The 22,593-nt window shown below is 42.3% G+C and overlaps 1 pseudogene; it reads left to right on the top strand.

Annotated features, from left to right (window-relative positions):
- Positions 1-3,463: 3,463 nt before the first annotated feature.
- LOC132999454 (transcriptional enhancer factor TEF-5-like) lies at positions 3,464-21,996 on the top strand (annotated as a pseudogene).
- Positions 21,997-22,593: the final 597 nt, after the last annotated feature.

The raw sequence follows: 22,593 nt of genomic DNA, 5'->3' as shown, positions 1-22,593 counted from the left end.
GGTTGACACAAGGGAGGCAGGAGGAGAAACAGTGAACACTCGCAGGCTCTTTCTTAATAAGGACATGTCTGGAATTCAGGCCCCTGCTCTCCTCTCCAGCTGAAGAGCTTCTCTCTCTCTCTCCAGCAGCCCCTCACTCCAGCTCTTCTGAGCACTCGGGCTCCATCAAGGTCGTCAGACCCCCGAGCCGCACGCTGACAAACCTCTTCACAGCTCGCTGTGCCGACCAAGGTCTGCGCTGTTTTCTCTGCTATAATTGGAGATAAACAATAGAGTGGCTCGGGCTGACCCTCCTCTCTCTCCCTCCTCGCTCGCCCTCCTCCTCCTCCTCACTGTACCACCGCTCTTTAATTGTTGCCCCACAGCTTCACTGGAGCTGTTGCCCCACAGCACCTGTGCATTCATTAATGAAACACTTCCTGAAACACATTTTCATAACACACACACGCACACACACACACACACACACACACACACACACACACACACACACACACACACACACACACAAGCGTCATCTGCAGAGAGGCCGAGACAAAGACGGGTATTTAAAGTTTACTACTTCTACTCATTGTTCCTACAGATGAGTCAGACAATGAGATAAACTTAATTAGAGTTAATGACAGACTGTCACAAAAGATGAGGTAGACAGTTGCTAATATACATTTAGATTTTATTAGATTTTTATTTATTTTATTTGGGGCCAGATCAGCTCCATCATTGATTAATTATTTGCGTGATTATTCGTCATGCCAGTAAAATGGAAAACATTCCCTCATACACATATTGGGGTCATTTTTTAGCTTCATTGAATAGTTGATTAAGTCAAACATTATTGAGGTGATCAAGTAACTTTTTAAGAATTAAATGACACATTTCTGAAGTTTCAGTTCCAGTTTCTCAAATAAGGAAATTTATTGTTTTTCATTGTCATGTATGGCAGTAAACTGAAGATCTTTGGGCTTCTGATTTGGTGATTTTCATTTTAATTGCACAAATATCAGAACAGAGTATTATCAAGCTAACCCAAACTCTGGTTGAATATGTAGTTGCCGTTGGTTGGGATCCAGCCGTGTGATCTGCACAGACGTAGACGGGTCACTTGAGCTGCTGATGAGTGTTGGGTGTCAGTGTTGAGTTTTAACAGCGTGACCCTCTTGCCAAAGGGTCCACCATAACCAGTACCCTCTCCGCTAAAATTAGCTGCAGTTTGACTCGGGAGGACATCAGTCAAACTCTCGTTCTGAGTTCTGTGACAACCGAGCATTTCGTGCTGTCTGTTACATTTCACTGCAGGAAACGGTGTCGCTGGTTTGGTCGACACCTGGAGAGAAAGGCAAACGTCCTCAATCCTGCAGCTTTGCTTTTTCACCACTTTCTTCGCGGAGGATTTGGTGAAACTGCTGCTAACGTCTATCTTCCTAAATACTGACACTTAAACAGAGGAGCAGAGACAAAGGGAGACTTTTTTCTGGGCTGTAACAAACTGCCACGTTTCATTGAACTTATATTTTGTGATTTACATCGTAGACCCTCTTTTCCATCATGAAGATATCCCGATACAATAAAATCACTCTGTTTCACCACAGTTTCGGTGTAATTGCACTGGGACATGCGAGCACCACCACACATGCAAGGACCGAAACTTCATTTCTTGGCTGATTTTACGAGAACCACATTGTTATTATTTTCTTAATGGTGTGCAAAAGAGGTCAAATGTGGCTTTTAATGAAACAAAAAACATCTGAAAACAGATAATGTCTCCTATTTTGTGTTTTACATTTTATGATATTTATGTCTAAATGTCTGCATGATTGGATCATTGTAGTCTTTCCCCACAGGGACTCTCGTTTTTTGTACTTGTGTGTATTTAGCCATTAAAGTTTAAATGCTGCAGCAGAGACACCAGCATCCTTTGAGGATCATGGTTCCCTCATTGACTTCCATCTTAGAAACAATACAACGCTGAAAAGGCAGCTTGAAAAATACTTAAGATCTTTTGCCTGCAGTCAGCCATAAGCCAACCACACTGGAACACAGTTCCCAGACCGCAAGAATTCTTTGAGGCCAGTGCTGATTAGTGAGGTCTTTAAACTTAGTTTTATGGAATATCTTGAATTCATTTGGCCGTTTCAGAGAAATTAAATTGAGGAAATTATAGTAATAATTACGGTTAACATTGTTTACTCATACAAAGTTAACGACGGCAATAAAGAAAAGGTCAGAGGGAGACAAAACTGTGACTTATGGATGAACAACATTATTCAAGCTGCATTTTCATTATGTTTGTTACGAGCGAGCACAGTTCTGCTTCTTCTTCTCTGCAGCAAATAATTCACTCTGTGTAGATTTCTAAAAGAAAAAGCTCCAAACACACTTGGCAGCGCTGAAGTGTGGAAGCTGCTAATTAGGTTGTCGACATAATTGAATTGACTTTTTATTAAATCTCTGCTCCATGTGTTTTTAGTGACTGCTGGCAGCCTGCACTGTATCACGTTCACTGTGCTGACCTCTGTGCCTGCAGGTCAGCACAGTTCAGTGTGTTAACCTGTCTGCACTGCAGCCACAGATGTATTCCGACCACACTGGTCCACCATTTATTCAACTTGCTCCACCAACACAAACGGCAAAAGCATTTTCACGCTTCCTCATCTCGCCTAACTTGAACATTTCCACCTCACAAGAAGTTTACAAATTAATATGACAAACTGTGGCTTGTAATTGTTTTTCTTAGACAATCGATGAGTTTGATTTGACAGTGTGTGATACTTTTTCTTTGTTATATTTAACGTCAGCTGAACTTCTTCGAGATTGAATCGCCTGACCTGCAGTTCCAGCTGTGGCCACATGGGCAACATTGATAATAGCAGTCTATGCTGCTATTTTGCGCAATACTGTGAATAGAACTTTCTTGTAATTCAATACAGAGTTTCTGGTTCCTGCTTGCTGTGCACATTGTGGCTTGTGTGGTGAAGTGTTTTTTTTCTTAAGAAATGTAGAATTAGGAATGATTGTTATTATTTTCCTATTGGATTGGAATATATGTTCTCATGTATAACAATGGTCGTGTTCTGTTTTGTGTTTGTCAACAAATTCCATACGAAAACCAAACTAGGTCGTCCATCTCTTAGGTCTCTATGGACTTTCTTACCCTTTGTCTGTGGCTCTCAGGCCCAGTTGTTCCTGGGCCTTAGACTAAATGGGTCACAAACATATGAAGTTATTTCCTAAAACCGCTGGACTCTCAAACTGGAGAAAATTGTTGACTGTTTTCAGGTGTTTGGTGTTTACAGCATCAGGACGTTTATTGCGACAATGTTTAAGTTACTGTAGTTACCACAATCAAATATGTCGCCGTTGTAGTGTCTTTAAAGAGTCTTCGCATCATTGAATAAAATGTTAATTGATGTGACATTGTTCTCCACAGATCTCCCACAGATCTTTTGATATTGGGGCTCGGGGTCGGGCCCAGGGGGAGCCGCCACCATTGCGTCCAACGAGTGGAGCGCCAACGGTAGCCCAGAAGATGGGCTGGACGGGGACATTGATGACAAGACCATGGAGGGGGACGCCGAGGGGGTGTGGAGCCCTGACATCGAGCAGAGCTTCCAGGAGGCCCTCGCCATCTACCCTCCCTGTGGCAGGAGGAAAATCATCCTGTCAGACGAGGGAAAGATGTATGGTGAGTCGACTGGAAAACAGCCAGAGAAACAACAAGAGAACAACAATTACATGTAAATCAGTTCCATAATGAAAGCACAATCATGAGAAAACCACGCGTTCCCCAGAGACGTGTGGCTGGAAGAAAAACAAAATTGCCCTAAAGAGAAACTTTTCTTCCTCTCGTGCTCATGTCACATCTTCAACACGGAGGTGAATGTTTTCTTTCCACACACAACTCTCCTTAACGAGTCTGAGCCTGTTGTGCTGTGACCCAGGGGCAGGTTCTTCCAGTTGCACCGGTGCTCTCCGAGCTGGTTTGTGCCGTCCTCAAAGCGTCTGAGCTGCTCTCCCCATGATTTACACCTGTCTTTCTCCTCCATGGCGTTTTTCTTTACAGTCTGTTTTTAATGCCTACTGTTTTATGGCCTCTTTTCTTCCGCGCTATGCTCTCACTCGCAAAACCGGCTTTGTTTTTCTGGTTTCTTTCCCTTTATCACTGAACATCCTGCGCTCGTTTAACCCCCCACACCGGTATCGCTGGGAGAGTTTTGCCTGTAGGAGACTAGTTAGAGCTGGTTTCTAGAGAAGAGTTGCGTTTGATGCCGGACGCTTCATTTAAATTAGTGTTAATTAGCACAGCGTGCAGCGAGACTTTGGAACAAAAACATCACTTTGGCACGCTGGTCCGTTGGAGATTTCAAACCTCCACATGGTTTCAGGATAGTTTTGCTGTTTCCTGCAGCGCGTTCATTAAATTGCACGTGTTGAGCGCTTAATGTCCTGAAAAAGTCCAGATGGACGTTTTTGGCAAGTTCGTCGGTGGAATCACTGACATCCAGGTGTAGGAAGTTGAACGCATTTGTCATTCATTATTTCGATCACACTTTCCCGTTCCTGTTTTTTGAGACAGCGCACACGTTACTAATTAGATTTAGCATTTGAAGCTTCTTTTCTTTTTGCTGAACAGCAGTTAAGATGTTGATTGACAGGATTTGTGCTGCTTCCTTTGCTGTTTTTCTTGGCTTCGACCTCAACAAACCCTCTTTTGGTTTTTGGGGGGAATTAAGTTCTTTTCACCATCGTAATGCAGCTCCCTGAGGCCACGCTTTGTAGGACTTTCCTGCCCTTTAATTATTGTCCATCAAGTCTCAAAAACTTGAAATTGATTCCGGCTTCAGTACGACCATAAAAACCATCAATCGTTGGCACCAGAGTCTCAGACAGGATTAAAGAAGCATTAGTGTTTGTTTTTAAAAGGCTGTTTTTTGGGGGGTTGGCTTCTCTGCAATGGGATTCTTTTGGTGTGATTTCACGAAGATGGAATCTCAACCTCTAATTCGTCACATTTTCATTTTCAAGGAGAAGCACATACCTGAGATTACTCAGCTACAGTTGCAGCTTCTGAATGTGGCTTAAGTGGATTAGTGAAGAGGAAACAAGTGTGTGAATTGATAAATTATATCAATAACTTAACAAAATAAAAAACATAGAATTTTTCACGTAGGAATAGGCATTTTATCACATTTTTTAGTATTTAATGCATTAAGCATTTGATTGATCTTAAAAACATTGGACAAAATAATCAGCTGTAAAATTAATTAGTTGCAATCCAGAGAAACAGATTTCACAGATGGAATTAAATAAATATACGAAGAAAAAAAAACGATCCAAACTACCAACAAGGATGTCTCTCAGTAAAGCACATACGTCTACAAACAGTCCCCTTATCAAACCATATTCAAGTTCACGGAATCCCGATTTTTATTTCGATCCGCACCAAATTGCGCTCACTCATTAATATCAATCTACTGAACATGTCTATTTTCTTCAAGATCCATGAATTATTCTCTGAGAAATCGACAAAAATGATCAAAACACCCTTTCTCTCAATGTTAACGAAAGTGAGGAAAGATTCCTGGAACTTCCCTCTGATCCGGAATAACAACAAAGTTTAACAAGTTTTTTCCTGACCTAAACCACATCCTTCCACCATTTGTCGTGGAAATACGTTCTGTAGTTTTTTGCGTAATCCTGCTAAATAACAAACACAGATGAAAACATATCCTCCTTTGTGGAGATTGTCATAGTAATGATAAATAACCTAGGTTAAAAACAGAAAATGAATAAAAGCATATAAATAGAAATGTAAAATATCGATAAACTTTTGACTAATAACATGTGCAATCTGTTTATAGTTAGAATTTTCTTATTCAGTCATGGATGGGATTCATTATATTTAGATTCCAATTTTCATTTTTGGCACAGTTATGGTTATAACTTAACTAAATAGTTTACAACCTACTTTAACTTGAGGGTTTGTGTTCAGACCTGCAGCATGAACCACGGCAGCCATCTTTTAATTAAAGCCCAAATCACTCTTCCCCCCCGTGCAGCGGAGCAGCGCCGCGGACATTTGTCACGAGAACGTCAACAAAGAGAGCGGGGGGGCGCACAGAGCTGCCGCCTTAGCGACAAACTTCCAGGACCCTTTTAGAGGCCTGCTTTTTTCGAGGGGCAGTAAACACCCTCTCCATTTACACTAAGTCATCTGAGGCTCCGCTGCCAGAGCCAAGGCATGCCCCAGAAGAAGCCCTCTCACAAGGTGATTACCTCAGATATCTAAAAGCTTCCCTGACGTGAGGTTAGGGGAATGTTAACGATTGCACTGTATGTAATACTGCCTACCTTGCAGTCTCAGACTTCCAGTGGCCTCCAAACGCAGGCAAGTCATCCCTCCCATTGGGAATCTCACTCTTTCTCTGCCAGGAGTTTTTATTCTCTCAGTTGGTGGGAAAACCTTTTATTTGCAATTTTCCATTAGCGCGAGGACTGTTGTATGTATATGTGTATTTCTCTGCTCCACTAACCTGTCTAGACTTCCCAGCAGCGTTGCCAGTCATCTACGCAGCTCAGGGGTGACAAAGAGTTCAAAAGAGAGAAACACTCATATTTTTTAATAAACGCCACATGTTAATAGTCGCTGCAGTTTGTTTCTGAACATGAGCAACACATAAAGAAGCTAAACTCCAGTTGGTGACGTAATCACAGTTGTAACAGTTTAAACAGGCGACATCTGCTCCTGCACGTCAGCTCCTCGTTCCTAATGCACTCTGCTTTATATCGTACGTCCAATGTATGTTATCAGTATATTGTGCTTGTGCACTACAGCCTGAATGAATTGTATTTTTCTGGGACGATGCTGATGATGACATGAGGCACTAAAAATGTCCAATCCTGATGTATTGGCTTATGGTTATATAAAAATTAAAAATAAATCTAGTTCAACAAAAATGTTACTTGTAAGGTTACTATGAATAACAATAAAACACACACACAAAAAAAGAAAATAACGTAAAATATTAAAATAAATGCACAAATGTTATGCAGATCAAACAAATAACATATGGGTGAACAGAATAATCATTAAGCTGGTAGAGGCCGATTTCACTACCTATAAGCCAGGCTAGTTTCTTCCTTGTGTTCATGCTAAGCTAAGCTTACCAGCTGCTGTTTGAAATAATGATCATCACCAAATTTAAATTTTCATAGTATTTCCATACATCATAAAGACAAAAAGTATATAATATGTAAAATAATATTTTTGTATTAACATCAATGTTGGAAGAAGTATATTTACTTTCAGATTCACATTTGATAGTTGCACATAAAAAAGATTCCATACATAAGCTGTATTGCTTTATTTCTTGTGCCTCTTCTGAGCACATTGAGATCATATATCACATCATTTATTAAATTTGTTGCTGTTAATCAAGTGTCGTTCTCCGTTTAGTTCCTCCCAGCGACTCTTACATTGTGACATTTAATATCCTGATAATTACATAGCAGCACTTATTGTAGTAGTGAACATTTCAAATGTTTTTGATTTAATTTACGGCCCCATCACTTGTTGCAGCATATTTAATTAGATTGATAGAAAATAAACCCTTGATTCCTTTTTGGTATTGCTCATGCGGAGGGATGAACACTTAATTAAACATTTAAAATAATAACTGGTACTGGACATGATGATCTGCGGCGTCGTCGTTTGAAGTTTAACAAAAAGCATTTGCATAGCTGTAGCTCCGAGACGTTTGTTCCCGGTAGAGTGAAATAGTTGGCACGTAAAAGGCCACCACGTTCAGAGGAAGTGTCTTCAAAAGATGTGTGTGTGTGTGTGTGTGTGTGTGTGTGTGTGTGTGTGTGTGTGTGTGTGTGTGTGTGTGTGTGTGTGTGTATGTGTGTTTGTGTGTGCGTGTGTCTAAAAAAATGTGGCCTGTCTTGTTCTGCTGTGGGGCTGTGCTGACATGTTGTTCACCTGCGTTTTCTGGCCTCAACAGGTGTGTCAAACGCCGAGCGCACACACCCCTCTCTCTCTCTCTCTCTCTCTCTCTCTCTCTCTCTCTCTCTCTCTCTCTCTCTCTCTCTCTCTCTCTCTCTCTCTCTCTCTCTCTCTCTCTTTATTCTCTCTCTCTCTCTCTTATTCCCTCTCTCTCAGCCCTGCAGCTGTCACTACTCTGCAAAGCATTGTGGGTAGAAAACCAGCGAGGAGAGATTTAGGTGCTGGAGAGAGAGAGAGAGAGAGAGAGAGAGAGAGAGAGAGAGAGAGAGGCCTGTGTCAGTTGTGACCTTTTCAGAGCCACAGCAAGAATTAACAGCGGGTTCGGTGCTTGTGAGAAAACATGAGTGGAAAAGGTGCAAGAGAGAAAAAAAGGGGGTTGTGGTGGGTTGGGGGGGTCCGTAATGATGACTGAGCACGCCTGGTGCTTCCCTGTCAGCCCCCCCCCCCCCCCCCCCCCCCCCGCTGAGATGCTAGGAATGTTTTCAGTCATGGCTGAGCAGTATGTTAGCAATTTAGGATTACCTCAATGTTATGAAAAGGGAGGTGGGGAGAGAGAATAAGGGTGGAGAACGGGTTCAGAGGAGGAGGAGGTAGGGGGGGGGGGCTCGCAGAGGGTGAGGAGAGATTACCTTTTCGCTCACTATCTTCGCGTGGAAGTGGAAAATTCCAGCGGTCATGTAGTGAAAAAGAAAAGAGAGAGAGGGTGTGTCCTGTCAGGGGGAGAGGTGAAGAAGGGCAGCCTGCAGCGATGTGAGTGGGTGTTGAGCAATCAGCCAGGGAATCATGAGCCGCTCAGAGAGAGGGAGATGGAAGTGTGTGTGTGTGTGTGTGTCTGTGTGTGTGTGTGTCTGAGGGGGGGGGATTAGAGTCAGAGGAAAAGCAGGGCTGTGCATGCGATTGTCTTGTCTGTCTGTTTGTGTGCACCTGTCATGATCCCCTGCCGTGTGGGTCGGCCTTTTCACCATCTCCAAGACCAACACCCCCCCCCCCCACCCCATGTGTCGAGCCTGAGCTGGATCTCGGCGGCCGCAGAATGACGACACACACACACACACACAGACAATCGTCCTTGATATATATTTTTTCCTGTTGTCATTGAAAAAGGACGATCAGCTAAAAGAACCAGTTGCAGTTGGCAAAAGAAGTGAATTTCCATAAAAGCTGCATGTGTTCACCGTGCAGCTGCTGCTTTGAAGTCCTGAGACCGTCTCCCTTTTTTAAATATCCTCAGGGTTATGATTTTATTTTAAAAGTGAATAATGTCCAGCAGCAGCTTTTGATTTCTTGCCCCCTCAGATTTTATTAACCTAGAACATTTTTTATTATTTGTTTCTATTGTTTCTATTTCTCTCTATTGTTAGGACTGGAACCTTTTATGTAAATCATCACTCTGTTGGATCATGAACCAGTTTGTCTGTTTCCTCCAAGCCAGAAAAAAAAGTGCAGTGCCTGAGTTTGTGACCTTTTCCATTTCAGTTCACAAGTCTTTATAAAAGTTTATTTGAAACTTCTGAACTCAAGCACTGCTTATTTGCAGCACTAATGTGCGTTGCATCAAACAAAAGCAGAGATTTAACATATCACAAAAGCAACCAGATGTTGTGAGAAACTGGAGAGGTTGTCTCAGCTCACGACCGCAGAACTTCACCATCCATCAGACTAACAAAACACATTTTTTATTTACCAGGCAGTACAGAGTCATTACTGAGGCCCATGTTGTTATAATACAGGGAAAAAAATATTTGAGTCTGCTGTCTAGAAATCTGGTTAATTGATTAGAGATGCTGGTTTTGAATAATCACTGAGTTGGGGCCCGTCGTCATTCTGCATTTAACTGGTACTGTAACCACAGCTTATCTATGAGTATTGCAATTATTCTAATCTCTTTAGTTTGTTGCAATTAATAATAATTTGAATCCACAAGTGGCAGTTCTCACTCCTCAGGGAAAATAATGTCTGAAATTCTTAACCAAAAAACTGATTAAACTTGGTTTTACTTAGTGGCAGAAAGAAACTGAAACTCACAGTTTGACCAGCTCTCTACAAAACTCTTTATCAGTCAAACCTTCACAAACGAGTTCACACTGTATCTCCAGTACGTTGCAATGAGATACGTGTGAAATTCGGAGCAGAGCTCTGCGGTGGGGACGGGACAATATAATGTTTTTCCCTCTGCCCCTCAGCTGAGGAGATTGAGACTGACAGTTGGGTGGGGGTCGGACTGGCATTGTTCTCCCTCTGCCATCCTGTGCTGGGACGGTCGACAGCAGGTGCTGCTGTCCGTTGAGCGCAGGGTCACACAGTGGTGTTGTTTTGGGAGAAGGGGCTGCTCTGCTGCCAGGTGGCAGTTGTTGGCAGAGTCAGTTATGGCTTTGTGTTTCTTCTGAGAGTTACTGCAGCAGCTGCCCCGGCTGACTGTCGACCCCCTACCCCAACCTAATGGCCCTGAGCCCGGCGGTAACCCCTGCTACTCCCAGGGCTGGAAGGAGAGCATAAGAGCATGTGTGCGTTGGCCCGAGCTCTGGCTGTGTTCGCAGGCCCGGGCCAATCAGACTGGCTAGCACAGATGTGACAGGCTCAGAGGAATGCGAGGAATGCGGAGGTGCCGGAGCGGGCGTGTCCATCCTTGGCCCAGGGCAGAGGGGGAGGGGCCACCTCGGTATCGGCAGACAGCTCAGCTCTGCTGGCCGACCGCCGGGCCGACTGGTTGGAGAGCCTGGCGAGGGCCGCAAGCCTGCTGGAGATGGCCTTCAGTGCTTTTATGGTAATTGCACTAAGGGCCTTCTGGAGGCCAAATGCTAAAGAGTGTGTGAACAAACAGGACTTGTTCCTCCTGTCATTATGTGTCTGGGTAACAGAGCTGTTAAACCCTGGACGTCCCAGACACTCAGTCTATTGTGAGTGTCTTGTGTGTGTGTGTGTGTGTGTGTTCGAGGAAGCACATCTTGACCAGTTCTCGTTTGGTGAAAAATTTCCTGTCAGCAACTTTAGGAGAGTTGAGGTCATTATTCATAATGATACAGTGGTTCAACCTCTCCCTTTGGCCCAATCTTCATCCGCAGAAACCCAGTAAGCGTGACTTGGCAGCAAGCAGACGTGAAAAAAACTGATTGACCGACTTTCCCCCTCGAGGCAACATTATAATGCATTTTGCACTTCTCACACACTAAAGATGATTTCTGCTCGATCCCCGGGCCGCACTCTGCCGAAATGGCAGCGCCGGCTGGAGCACATGTTCGGCTCCTGAACGCACAGAGGACCACGAAGGCCCCGGAGAACAGCAGCCTGCTCTCTGCACAACCTGTTTGTGCAGAATGTCGAGAGTAGATGTTATGTCACGAAAAACATGGTTCTGTTTTCTAAGCACTCTCTGTAATTAGGCGACGGGGCCATGTGAGCAGACAATAGGGATGTGTGAAACGAGATGGTGGAAACGTTGGGGGTGAAACAGAAGCAAAACAGAAACCAGCCTGATATGAAACTTTGATTTTAAAAACGTCGGCTGTAGGGGACAGAGGTGTCGTTGTGGCTCAGGGCTGATGGTCAGAGGCTGTTTGCCCTGAGTCTGAGGAGATCTGGGAAAAGGTCACACTGCTGCTCCTCTTGACATGACACACGTTTCCAAGGTTTAACTAGAGCGCCACCTCCTGTCCACTTCAGGGTATTTTTATCACTGATCTGTCTCTCCTTACCTTCACCTATGAGGTTATGTGTCTGTGTCGTTTGAGGAGGCAGAACCAGTCTTATTTTTTTCCATTTTCTTTAACATTGCAAGATAAGAAGGTTTTGTATGCCTTTTTAAACTTCCCAAGAAATTATGAATCAGATCTTGAAGAATAAATCAGATACACTGGGGACTGATTTCTATGAGCGTGTGCAAACTGGTTTGTCTTGATTGAATTCAAGATTTGACCCTTGGTAACCATGAAACCTGGTGGGAGGATGTGATATGGGTCAGGGAAGAACACTTACAATTTCCGAGCAGATCCAGATCAGGAGGTGGTTCCATGATACATTTTTTCTTTAAAATTGTAACTGTTTGTTAATTTCCCAGAGAACTGTATATTAATCCTGAAAAACTTCAGACTTATTTAAGGGGTTAGTATCAATGAGTTTGTGGAATTTTTCTATGGATCCAAATAAAAAATCTGGTTCTAGAGAATTTAAAGTTGGTTTTATAATATTTGTTTATAGCTGCTGCATGGAAACAAATGGGGCCACAAACCTGTAACTACCACCACCCCGTACCTGAGAAATGTCATGTGGCTTATTGTAATTTAAGATGTTTACAGACTCACATTCTAGTTTGTTTTCTTGTTCAGTCTGAGACCTTCTTTTCTTTTTGGTTGCAGGTCGCAATGAATTGATAGCAAGGTACATCAAGCTGAGGACAGGCAAAACCCGCACAAGAAAACAGGTAAACAAGCTTAACTCACCCTGATGATTGAATTACAACAGTCATGCATGCGTTTAGTTTAAGTTACTGAGATCACCAGTCGAACAGATGTAATAAAAATGGCACTAGATAATTAAAATGTGTAATTTGAGCAGCTAATTCATTGAGCCTCAACAAAAAATGTCGGTTTACAAGCTGGTTTAGTTATATGTATTTCTTATTGTCACAAGTCCCTTTAAAGGCCCAAACCAACCCAGTAATAAACTGAGAAAAAGCCTATCATAGATCTTTTTAACAATATTTGGGCAGCAGTGAAGATCCATGGAAAAAGCAATAAGATAAATCACTATATAAAATTTTGTTGTATCAAGTTAATGTTGGTTTGGGTTTTTCGTGGGATCTGATACTAAGAAAAATATAGAATATCCCCAGCACATCCTTTAAATCAACTCTTTTAGTGTGAACGTATTAGCGTTGGGTGATAAAACAATATCAATAATTTTCATCACTAGCAGTATAACAAGCCCAGTAAGTATCGATTTAATGTTTATACATATAACACATAAATGATCGACCTCAGATTTGTTAAATGATTTGCTGTTTATCAAATGTTTGTCAGTCTCTGCTCATAAAGAAGAATTTTAAACCAAATCCTTCACTCAGGGGAAAAAAGTTTAAAATAAATAATAACCTGACATTTATCATGATCAAAGTTGACTGATATGAAAATATTTATCTTGTTATCATGTTTAGCAGCATGTACCGATAAGAACTCCTAATGTGTGTGATATTACTGTAAGTGTGTGTGTGATTTTGTGTTTGTGTGAATGCAAGTCTGCGCCTGCATGCATATGTGTGTGTGTGTGTGTGTGCGCGCGCGTGTATGTGAGTGAATGTTGTCTTATCGCTCAAACAACTGTTTCACACCCCTTTAGGTGTCTAGTCACATACAGGTGTTAGCGCGGAAGAAAGTTCGTGAATACCAGGCTGGTATAAAGGTAGGAGCCGCCAACCTGCCTCACGGCAACCACTGACTGAGCGTCCCTTTCCTCTTTGGTTACGGCTTCTGTCTTTCTTTTCTTCCCTTGTCTTTTCTTCTCCCTGTCTCCTTTTCCTCTTCCCTCCTCTCGGCTATTCTTCTGTGCAGGTTTCTAGCCACTTGCAGGTTCTCGCCCGGAGAAAATCTCGCGAGATCCAGTCAAAGCTAAAGGTATGCGCTTCACCGCGGGCTCGGCGGGGCTTGTGTAGGCTTGGCTTTGCACTAACCAGTTAATCTGTGCGTATTATCAGTCCTCGTGCTGGTGCCAGGCCAGTTCCTGCTGGATAAGGGGCTGCAAGCCCGGCAAGCTAGAATCCCAGTGTAACAACTAGGTGCTAAAATCTCTGAGAATAGAAATATTAACCCCAGTCCTGCTCTGGCATCATGCATGAGGTGCACACTGCAACAGTCAAAGCTTTTTAACTTCTACCGTAGGTCTGAGCTGCATTAATTATGGGCCCCTAATCTTTAAAGTAGAACTGTAATAGTTGATTTTGAAGCTTCTGCCCCCACAGTTTGTTATGATGAGCCCAGTGAAAGGTTGATCAGCTGCATGATGCTACAGCTCTTTCTCTGCCTCCGCAGCAAACTCTGCTCCTCTTAGACTTCTTCTGTCTCTAAAACTCCCTCTAAAACCTTTCCTTAAAACTGTAGTTGCTACTTCCAAGTTCCTCTAATGTGTCTGTTTGTAATGTCTTTAGTAAAACCTGACATTAATTAAGATTAATCTTGGATTACCATATTTCTCCTTTTTGACTTCCAGTTCTTCTGGTCTGTTCATGCTTTTTTAATGGTTTTTGCATATTTCCATACTCTGTACACAGTCCATAAATCAGACACAAGTAAATACTGAGACTTTGTGGCATTTGTAGCGCTGACTTCAACTTAGATTAACCGCTTCATGCAGAATAACGCACCTGGTGGATATCAGCTTTTGTCCCACCGAGATAAATTAACCAACCTTTTAGTGGTGTCAGTCCACCAAGTTGTGGTTAGTGTGATGATCTATAAGGAAAGGAAATTGATTTCTAACATCCTTTACAAATCATCGAGTACATTTTAGTTACACCTCTTTCCTCTCTGTCCTGTTAGAGAAACTGTGACCGAATCATTCCTGCTCTCATTTACTTTCAGATCATGGAATCTGAAATGTTTGTAGAACTCAAAAACTGTGTGTTCAGCCTTCTTCATCTAATATGTTATAACCAACAGGAGGCGCTGTTGTGTTCTTATAACAGTTTTATGTTCTTAAAAGGGCCTAAAAATGCTGCGTGGTGACTTTGATCTGCTTTGCTTGAAGGGGTTAATCATGATTTGTTCCCCTCTTTCTGTGATTACTCTTTTTGTTGCACACACATCCTCATCCCTTTACAAAACATGACATATTTGATTGGACATCAATTTGATAGTAAGAAAATCACTTCATCCTCATGTGTTCATCTTAAAAATTAGTATGCTTCATGATTTCCACTTTGCCTGATAGTTTGGTCCCTGCTGCAACTCTGTTCTTGGAGCTCTTAAGCATTAAACATCATGTTGGTGCATCTGGTAATGCCGTTGTAGCCATTCCTCTGCTCAGGGATTTATTCTGCATTTCAGTTGATGTCTTTTAAGATGAAATGGCTCGTGGTCATAAAGTAAATTTGTAGCATCAGCTGAACAAACATGAAGGAAAAATGTCTCAGTGCACCAGCCATCTATATACAACACTTAATGCTACGGCAAAAATCAACCTCTGAGGATTTGAATTATTTTACAATTTGCATAATTTTCTTTCTGTTGAATTATTACTCAGGTGGTCCTCAGTTATATACAGAATTTATCAGAAAGTCATAAAAAATATGTCTTTATCCTTTGCCTTCTTCTGTGCACACATATGTTGAAATATGTGCAATTATTTCCACATTTTACTCTTGTCCAATTCAATATTTTATATATATATATGTATACATATATACTGCACTATTTCAATAATTTATGTCGTAGACAATTTGAGAAACTTGCTGTATTCAAAAGTTAAAAAATGTGTGATTAATAGTTTGGAAATGTATATTTAATGAATCATCGTAACGTCTAAACCAGAGCAAACTGTTATTCAGGCTGTGAATCATAAGTTTTTTGAAAACCAATTTCACAGTTTGAGAAAGATAAGAGAAACTTCAGTTGTTTTTTCTCTTATCTCAAACAAAACTCTTAAACTAGTCTAAACTCATCATTAGAACTGCACAGCACTAATGGTTTCTCTCCTTTTTTGATTCAGGCGATGAATTTGGTAAGTGAATCCAACTTGTGCAATATGCTTCCCTGCTCCCCTTTGTTTGGCAGCACCAGTGCACTGTCCCCTTGCTACGGCCCTCTGCTGGCATGGCCTCTCCCCCCCCCCATCGCTATCCCATAATGAAGCATTGCTCAGGAAACAGTCACGCTTTGAACCCAGTGCTGCTGCGCATCCTGCCTGACGTAGTGTAACCCCCCCCCTCAGACGCGGCCAAAAGCCAAAGTCTTGCTTGCTTTGCACACGGTGTCCCTTTTTGATTCGGGGTCTTGCTTCTGAGGCATCTGTCTTTCAATCTCAAAGTTAATCACTGAATTAGCTCAAATGCATTATTTAAAAACATTAAAAAAGAGTAATAAGATGCATTTTTAACCCGAGGGGCTCTGAGTAGAGAACAAACCTCCGACCAAGGCCCAACAGTCCCCATATGGATTTAAAATGAACTTGATCTGGATTTTTATCCAGATCTGCAACAAATTGCACACACTCATAAATATCAGTCCCCTAAACATGCCTGATTTTTTTATTCATCAAGCTCCATGAATTATTCTCTGAGAGATCAGCTAAAATGCTGCAAAATCCCCATTTCCCCAAGTTAAATAAAGAGGAAAGAAGTTTCTTCTTTAGGTCAAGGAAATCGGATGAGTAGTTTTTCATAATCCTGCTAACAAACAAACACATGAAAATGAAAACACAACCTCCTCGGCGGATGTGAGGAAGTTTGAAAATATTGAAATGAAAGTTAACTGCTCAGATGTGTTAGTAGATGCTAAACTGTGTCGTGAACCCTGGACGTGAATCTGTTTGCTTTGTTGTGCTGCTTATCTCATGACTTCCATCCGCATGGTTAAACTTGGATTTGTGGATATTTACTCTCAGATGTAACGTGAAAACAAAACTGCATTCCATTCCGAGCCAATGCATTTATATTATTTGTTCTGTTTTTCCTGTGGTGATTCTGATAACACATCTTCACACCCTCAGTTTGAATCGTTGGGTCAACGTTGGTTAATTTTCTCAGTTCTTCTCTTCGCTTCCATCTGTCCAGCTGCTCTGTGAACATCAGTGTTATCTTCCATTTAGAGTTTTTATTGAATTTTTTAGCTAAAGCTGAACTTATCATAACTGTAAGACATTGATTTTAGAATCAGATGTTTTTCGATAGCTGTAAATAGACTCAACCATTCAGGATCATACAAAGCAGTAGATACAAGTTTAGTCTCTGGCGCCACCTTGTGGTTGACTCCCCTCATCTCTGTTTGTAGGATCAGGCATCTAAAGACAAAGCCCTGCAGAACATGGCAGCACTGTCGTCTGCACAGATCGTCTCACCGAGTATGATAAAGAACCACCTCCCGCCGCTGCCTCCTACCTCCTACCAACAGCACAGAGTGAGACCTCCCTCAAAGAACTGTTATGAAATATTAACTTTAATTTGAAGCAGCTACTGACAGTTGTTTATTATTCACTCTCCAGTTCTGGCCTGGTCCCATCCCAGGACAGCCTGGACCCTCTCAGGAGTAAGTAAACCCCCCACATGTTATCTGGTGGGACCCACCGTGGTAAAGACTGTTGCTATTGATGAGTAAAAGCTTAACCCAGTGAAGTTTGGTGTAATGTCAGGCGGGTATTGGAAGGCTTCATTAACAGACCACATTTCTGCACTCCAGGCTGGTTCTAGATCTCAACCCGGGACGGCCTCCTGGGCTTGGCCGCAACAGCCATTCGTAAGTTCCCCCGAGCCGTGGTCTAACTCCTTCTCTACACTGTATGTTACTGTATGTTTCCTGCACTGATGTAAACCACCACTGCCCAAATTAACTGCTTCAAATTTGATGTAAGCTTAATCTTCTTTTGATAATTTGAGATCAGGGAAAAAGTAAGAAACTCTGCAAATGCGTAATTCGATTTTACTGTATTTTTTTGTCATTAAAACCATATTCGATGCTGTTTTGCATCATTAAGAAACAATGAAGCAGGCGGACTCATGCCTAGCTGGTGCAGCAACACATGCTTTCACCGAGACACTAACTGGAAGTTCCATAAAAAATACAAATATATTAAAAACCCATGTGCCACAAAAACATCAGATTATTATTCAATGTCACTGTATGGTTTATATATCGTTGTCTCATCATGTTATTCATTCTCTTTCAGTATCAAATCTTATCCACAGCCACCGTACCCAAGCCTATCAGGTCCTATACCACAGTCCATACCAAGTGAGTATGCAACCAAACACGTGGATGACCTGGAAATGACAGCGCACGATCACAGTGACTTATACAATGTGTGTGTTTGTGGGTGTGGGTGTGTGTGTGGGTGGTTCAGGTTATGAGTCCTTGGCGCCTCCTCCTGCACCATCTGCCACAGCAGTGCCGGTGTGGCAGGACCGGACCATCGCCTCCTCTAAGCTGCGGATGCTGGAGTACTCGGCCTTCATGGAGGTTCAGAGAGACCCAGACAACGTGAGTTAAAGCTTACCTCAGAGAAAGAAGTCACAATGAGGTTTTTCTAAAAGACAATTCTGGTGTCGGACAAGCCTCTTTGACCACATCTGGATCATCCTGGTGTGAAGAAACTATCTGGTATCTAGTATAAAGCAAAGTTTAAGAAGGGCAGAATCTTTAAAGGGTGTATGGTGCAGATCTGATGTCGGAAACCATCAAAAGTCAAAGCAGTGTCTATTAACAGAAAGTTTTGCAGCTCAAGCTTAAAACCTCTTTTTCCTTTTGTCTCTGTCCACCACAGTACAGCAAACATCTGTTTGTCCACATTGGACAGACCAACCCGTCGTACAGCGACCCGCTGCTGGAGGCAGTGGACATCCGGCAGATCTACGACAAGTTCCCCGAGAAGAAGGGCGGGCTCAAAGAGCTTTATGAGAAAGGCCCTCAGAACGCTTTCTTCCTAGTTAAATTCTGGGTGAGTCTTCATCATCTGCCGGTTTTTAGCTGCTCTCGAACTTTTGTCTTCCATTATGTCCTTTGGCTTTTTCCCCACATTGAAATCTTCTCTATGTGCAACGAACACCCGTCTCTAACATTTGTCTCATGTTCCCATTTAAAGCACTTCAAATGCAAAAGGTGATAGATTAGATTTCATGAATTCATTGTATCCAATTGAATTTCCTCCTTCTTTGTGAAGTGGTAGCTCCACGTCAACACTTCCAAAGCTATTTTCTCACATTGACTCATGGTTTCAGTGACCTGTGGTAATAAAACACAGCTTCTGAAAACCACTCCCTCTTCCTGCAACACAATGGTGTTTGTATTAGTGAGGGGGCTTTATCTTAAGGTTGTTGACGAGGCTCTGCACAGTACATTGCTTCATCATGTAGGCTTCACTTCCTGTTTGTCTTTTGTCTGTTGTTTTTTTACAGTTGTGTTTTCGTCTTGTTTGATCTATCTGTCTTTGATCTTATTGTAAAGCACTTTGAGCTGCACGTTATGTATGAAGGTTGCTGTATAAATACATTTATTTTAGGTATTTTCATTATTATTTTGTAGTGTATAGAATGGGAGAAAACATATTTAATGCCCCCTAATGATCTGATAATCTAACCGATTTCTCATCTAATCTGTGCTCCTGCAGGCGGACCTGAACAGCAGCGGCATGCAGGACGGCCCCGGCTCTTTCTACGGTGTCAGCAGCCAGTACAGCAGCATCGAGAACATGACGATCACCGTTTCAACCAAAGTCTGCTCGTTCGGCAAGCAGGTTGTCGAGAAAGTAGAGGTGAAACATACGCTGAGGAATATTTTTAATATATATATATATATTATATATATTTTTTTATTTTTTAATGGACCAAACAGGACGGAAACTTGATTTAAACTCTCTGCTGTCCTGTGTGTGTGTGTGTGTGTGTGTGTGTGTGTGTGTGTGTGTGTGTGTGTGTGTGTGTGTGTGTGTGTGTGTGTGTGTGTGTGTGTGTGTTGCAGACAGAGTACGCCCGCCTGGAAGGAGGAAAGTGTGTTTACAGGATCCACCGCTCTCCGATGTGCGAGTACATGATCAACTTCATCCACAAACTCAAACACTTGCCGGAGAAATACATGATGAACAGTGTTCTTGAAAACTTCACCATCCTGCAGGTAAAGCACAGTTGAATATATGATTTGATTGTGGAAAGAATGGTTTGGCATTTTTGGGGGAAGAACAAATATTCACTGTCTTTACCCAAAGTTCAAATGAAGCCTAGACCGTAATTAAAGATGGAGGCCGGGTCTCCACTTCCTCCCATTGTCTAAAAATTAAACCTAAAAAATCCTGCATATGTTAGCCGACATTTTGCACTTTTAACGTTATATACAGCATCAGTGTCCCATTCACTAACATGGAGGAGGTAGAGTTAGCATAGAGTGGCTAGGTAGGCGGATTCAGACAAACGTGATTACCAGAGTCAAAATGTCAAACTATTCATTTAACAAATACTAAACAGACTGTGCCACTTCCTGTTTACCCTTTGACCTTTCTCACGTTCTCGCCCTGCAGGTGGTGACGAACCGTGACACCCAGGAGACGCTGCTCTGTATAGCGTTTGTGTTTGAGGTTTCGACGAGTGAACACGGAGCTCAGTACCACGTCTACAGACTTGTCAAAGACTAACAGCTCTTTCAGGGAGGTTTGGGGAAAAGCCAGAAACAAAGCGTTACACAATCTCTCTTCGACCAGCTCAACCATCCAGGAAAAAAACCCCAGAAGAAAACATTCAAAACGATGCAAGACCGAACTAACAAGGACAGATTCATACACGAGGAAACAAAACAGTGATACTCAACGTGCCGACGCGCAAATACATTTTTGAAGATTTACGGATTTTTCGAACATAGCTATTTTTTCCATGTGTTCAAACATGCTTTAGATGAAGTGGGTCACTTTTGCCAAGGTAACTGATGGAGCTCGAAATGTTTGTATTGAGGGAGCGAGAATGTGTTTGGTGGGTGGAGAAGAACCCTGATGTTTTCCGAGGGAATTCACTCTGAGCAATAATAGAGTGCGTGCGTGTGCCAGAATGAAAGATTGAGACAACAGAACCACAGAAGGGGGGAAAACCAGAGCCAAGTGATGTTGGTGCCGTAGGAAAGCAAGCAAGTGCCTTTTCTCCAAAGATATCATTGCCTGCCACTTTGAATTGCCTTTTATTACTACCTCTTGTTTTTAAATGAACAGAAAATAGTCATACAGGTGTATTTTGTCAAAAAAAAAAGAAAAAAATTGGAATAGGATGTCCGTAGAATTTGATCCGTACTTTTGCAGCAGGAGATTCTCCGCTGAGTCACCTTCACACCAACACAGAAATCTCTGGAGCGTTCAGGTGAGGGCTGGTACTGCAGGCCAGAAGCAGGTAGTAACGTATTAATTCCGCTGTGGAGATCTCTTTAGTTTTTGTTTACAGCCCATCGACACCGGCGTCGGCCCCTCGTCACCAAAAGCTCTTTTGACATTTTAGTCGGTGTCTTCAACGTCTACGGCTTTGCTTCTTCATCCTGACATATTTGTTTTCTCTTTAGTTTGTTGTTAGAAACGTCATCAACCCACCCGCTCGCTCGCGGTGAATCCCTATGGAGGATCTCCTGCTGTGTCCTCACATCAGGTCCTCCTGACTTTCTGCAGAAAGGCTGGTCGGAGAAAGTCCGTGGAAAGTCTGCAGGCTCTCACTCGGACATTCGCGCTCACACATACAAGCCCCTTCTGAAAATGTCTGGAGGATCTCTGGAGTTCAGTGCATGTCTGAAAGCAGCTAATGAAACATCAGATTCACACCTATTTCGAGGCAGTTTTTGTATTTGGGCACAAAGAGGAACGGGGGTAGAATGACTAATTTTCATGTAGCCTGTTGTTTTACAAAAAAAAATAGTCCCATGTTTTACAGTCCAAGTGTACAGGGAGAAGGTTTATTGTGTTACCGTATTATCAAAGTTCTGCTTTTTTTTATGTTTTCTTACACAGTAAAAAAAAAAAATCAGGTCTTACAAGCATCTATCTATAACTGACTTTTGACACTAAGGATGCCTTGTACCATTAGCGGCCTGACGTGAAGCCGAGGCTTTACCAATCCTTACGAGATCCCCTGTTATTTCTCTGTGTTTGAAGACGTGTGCTTGGTTGCACTTAAGACGATCCAGAAGTGGGGTGAATCAACAGCAGTGCTTATTTTCTGCCTTGAGTTATGTAGCCTAATTGAAAAAGAGAAAAAAAAAAGAAAAATAATTGTTTCTGTACTGTGAGTCAGTGGATGCTAAAGGAATACGTGTTACATAGGAGTGTTTGTTTTTCTGGAGGAGGGGTGGGGGCAGGGAGGGTGACCTTTATGTTCATATTTGTGATCAATTAACTCAGCACTCAAACTCAGACCACGGCTCAAGTGAAGAGAAAGTGAATCACTGTTTCTTTTGTTTAAAAAAGAGATCGTATGCTGTGAAGACGGCTCATTTGCTTCACCCGTCTCTCTGCGCCTCGTGCGGGGGGGCCGCATCCAGCCAGAAAAGTTCAGTTTTGATATTTAAGACATTTTTACACATGAAATAATTTTGAAATCAAACTTAATAATTATTGAGAGCTATTGTCTCTGTGCTGTGGAGTATGACCTTTGATTGTTATTTATGGGGTTGGTGAACAAATAGTGGGGGGGGAGGGGCAGGTTGGGGGGGTCCTGGAGATGTATCGATCATTTTTCCACTGGGATGGAGATGTGTAAGTATTGCAGGACTCTGAACTAGAGACGGGATTCGCTGTCGTCCCATGAGTCACTGCTGGACACGTGTCTACTCTATGTGGTTCACTGGACAATTTTGCTATAAAGGTTCAAATTTAAGATATTTTGTGGGGTGGAATAATTGCACCTGGCTTTGAATGTCATATTTCACGAGCTAGAT

This window comes from Limanda limanda, chromosome 4 (assembly GCF_963576545.1).
Source record: "Limanda limanda chromosome 4, fLimLim1.1, whole genome shotgun sequence".
In the NCBI taxonomy this organism is placed as follows: domain Eukaryota; kingdom Metazoa; phylum Chordata; class Actinopteri; order Pleuronectiformes; family Pleuronectidae; genus Limanda; species Limanda limanda.
This window is presented reverse-complemented; position numbering and strand designations above follow the sequence as displayed.